This window comes from Gekko japonicus, unplaced genomic scaffold, assembly GCF_001447785.1.
Source record: "Gekko japonicus isolate JY-2015 unplaced genomic scaffold, Gekko_japonicus_V1.1 scaffold4627, whole genome shotgun sequence".
NCBI lineage: Eukaryota > Metazoa > Chordata > Lepidosauria > Squamata > Gekkonidae > Gekko > Gekko japonicus.
This window is the reverse complement of record NW_015162099.1, coordinates 10359-13778: the sequence shown is the minus strand read 5'-3', so window position 1 is coordinate 13778 and position 3420 is coordinate 10359.

The following is a 3420-nucleotide window of genomic DNA, read 5'->3' as shown; positions in this document are numbered from 1 at the left end:
TCAGGAAGGAGGGCTCCAGAGCAAACTAATTGATGCAGTAGCCAAATTGCTGGCTCACAACTTTAATGCCAGGGGCTCACAAAGTAGAATTTTTGCTCACAAGACTCCACAGATTAGAGGGAACATTTGGCAACCCTTGGAAAAACCTGACTGTATTGAACCCACTGACGTCCGTTAGATGCTTTCAAACCACAGCTATGCCGGAACAAGTTATTGGAAGGTTTCTTCAGGTTTTGTTGGTCTGTTTGTTTAGTCATGCCGGCCACATGACCACGGAAACGTCTTCGGACAGCGCTGGCTCTTCGGCTTCGAAACAGAGATGAGCACCGCAACCCTAGTGTCGGACTCGACTGGCTTTCGAGCAAGGGAAACCTTTACCTTTACCTTTTGTTTAGTACGTGTGTGTGCTTGTGTGCCTGGAAGCAGGGCTCATTTTATAGAAAAAGCCCAGCGGGAACTCATTAGCATAATAGGCCACACCCAACAGCAGGAACTCATTAGCATATTAGGCCACACCCCTGACAGCACAGCTTATTACCATATTAGGCCGCACCCCCATGTTACCAGAACATGTTACCAGAAGTGTGGTCATCCAGCCACACCCACCTTTTGCTTGTTATTCTGTTTACCTTGTTTGTTGTCAAAACCCAGGGCCTTTTTTTGTAGCAGGAACTCCTTTGCATGTTAGGCCACACACCCCTAATGTAGCCAATCCTAATGAGTTTCTGCTGTTGGGTGTGGCCTATTATGCTAATGAGTTCCTGCTGGGCATGGCCAACTTGGGAGCCAGCCGGAACTCCGTTCCGGTGCGTTCCTGCCCAAAAATAGCCCTGCCTGGAAGTCATGGCTGCAACTGGCAACCCCTAGAGGGGCTCGGATGTTTTTCAGAGAGGCAGCTTGATTGCCTGCCTCTGTGCCCTGAGCTCTGGTATTCCTTGGAGGTCTCCCTTCCAAGTACTTGCCATGGTCGGCCCTGCTTAGCTTTCAAGAGCTGATGAGATCTGGATTGACTTAGCTTTCCGGGTCAGGGTGAGTTGGAAGATTTCTTGAGCCCCATAAGCAGTGTTCCCTCTAAGCCGAGTTACTGTGAGCTAGCTCACCGTTTTTTAGCCTCCTGCTCACACATTCTTGTCTTAGCTCAGCAAGGATGGCTCCAGACTAGCAAACCAATTTATGCAGTCGCCAAATCGTGTGCTCACAACTTCAATGCCGGTCGCTCACAAAGTAGAATTTTTGCTCACAGGACTCCATCGCTTAGAGGGAGCATTGCCCATAAGTAGTTTGGAAAGGGAGCTGTTGTGGCTTAACTGGGGAAAAGGAGACAAATTCAGAGGAGCCAGTTTGGTGTCGTGGTTAAGTGCGCAAACTCTGATCTGGGAGAACCGGGTTGGACTCCCCACTCCTCCACTTGCAGCTGCTGGGTGACCTTGGGCAAGCCGTCGTTCTGTCAGAGCTGTTCTCTCAAGGGCAGTTCTCAAGAGAGTTCTCTCAGCAGCCCCACTGACCTCACAGGGTGTCTGTTGTGGGGAGGGGAAGGGAAAGGAGATTGTGAGTCTGAGACACCAAGTGAAGGGCAGGATATTAATCCAGTCTCCTCCTCCTCCTCCTCCTTCTTGAAGTTGATTCTGGAAATGGACTGGCGATAAAAGAGATGTTTCAAAGCCCGAAGGCTGATACCTCCTGCAAATGGCATGGCTCGCCCAACACATAAGGCTGCCAACTCCAGCCTGGGTAATTCCTAAAGATCCTGGTAGTCCCCCTTCCAAGTACGGACGCTGCTTAGCTCCCGAGTCCTGATGAGATCCGGCCATACCATGCTGGCTTCACTCCCATTTGTTCTTCTAGCACTCTTCATTTTAACAGACTGGTCCCTTTCACTGAGCTTGTTGCATGACTGAGGTGTGTGTGATAACGTGGCATTGTCCCGAATTGCGGTTTTTGTTAGCTGCTGAAGGGCTTTTTTTCCTGGGGAAACATGGCAGAGCAGCGTTCCGGAACCTCTTCGACAAAATCCTCTTTAAAACGTTTAAAAGTCCATGAGTGCTCAGTAGTTAGATTGAAAACTTGATTTCCCTCCCAAAGGTTCCGGCACCTCTTTTTCCAAAACAGAAAAAGAAAAGCCCGGAGCTGCTGTGTGTACTGAAAGGTGAGATGCTTGCATTTTGAGAGAGAACGTTTTAGAATGGGCATGAATTGCCAACTCTGTGTTGGGAAATCCCGGGGGGTGGGGGGTGGGAAGGGGAGGGACCTCAGTAGGTAATAATGCCATAGAGTTCACCCTCCAAGGCTTCTATTTGCCCCAGTGGGAATGATCTCTGTAGTCTGGGTGACTTGGGGAAGGGTGGGGACACGACACACATCAGGATTTTCATACCGTCTCTGCGCACTTCAAAATGCAATGCTTTTCACAGGTGATACCTCCGCTGACGGAGCTGCGGTGGCTCAAGTGGTTAAGACGCTGAACTGCAGGCTGTGGAAGGTCAGTAGTTCAGCAGTTCGAGACCCGAGTGTGCCGCGTGACGGAGTGAGCTCCCGTCTCTAGTTCCAGCTCCTGCCCACCTAGCAGTTCGAAAGCAAGAAATTGCAAGTAGATAATTAGGTACCGCTTCGGTGGGAAGGGAACAGCGTTCTGTGCGCCTTGGTGTTTAAGTCACGCCGGCCACATGACCACGGAAACGTCTTCGGACAGCGCTGGCTCTTCGGCTTTGAAACGGAGATGAGCACCGCAACCCTAGAGTCGGACTCGACTGGCTTTCGAGCAAGGGAACCTTTACCTTTACTTACCTCCGCTGAAGGTAACGGTGTTTTCAAGAGTTCTTTTACAGCCACTTCGAACTCTGTGTATGCAGACGTCTTGCTGCAGACGCCCAGCTGTGAAAAGAGCAAGCAATGAACCCATGCCATGTACATGAATGCACAAAGCTGCCTTCTACTGAATCAGACCCTCGGTCCATGAAGACCAGTCTCATCTACTCAGACTGGCAGCAGTACCCCAGGGTCTCAGGCGGAGGTCTTTCCCATCACCTCCTGCCTGGTTCTTTTAACTGGAGATGCTGTCAGGCTCCTGGTTCAATCAACTCGTCATCTCATAGTCTTTTATAGAAACGCTTTATTAAAACGCAGAGTAGTGATACACGGAGAGATTCTTTGTTCAGACTGATTGAAACATCTAAGGTTACAACTTGTATAGGTAAAAGAACAGGACAAACTCCCATGATCCTCTTAATGCATTGCCTTGCACCAACTGGTCCTTTTGAAGTGCAGAGAAGATCCTTCTCCCCCCCATTCCCATGAGAAAGCTAACACCAGCCAACTGCTCTATAGTAAAGGTAAAGGTTCCCTTGCTCGAAAGCCAGTCGAGTCCGACTCTAGGGTTGCGGTGCTCATCTCTGTTTCAAAGCCGAAGAGCCAGCGCTGTCC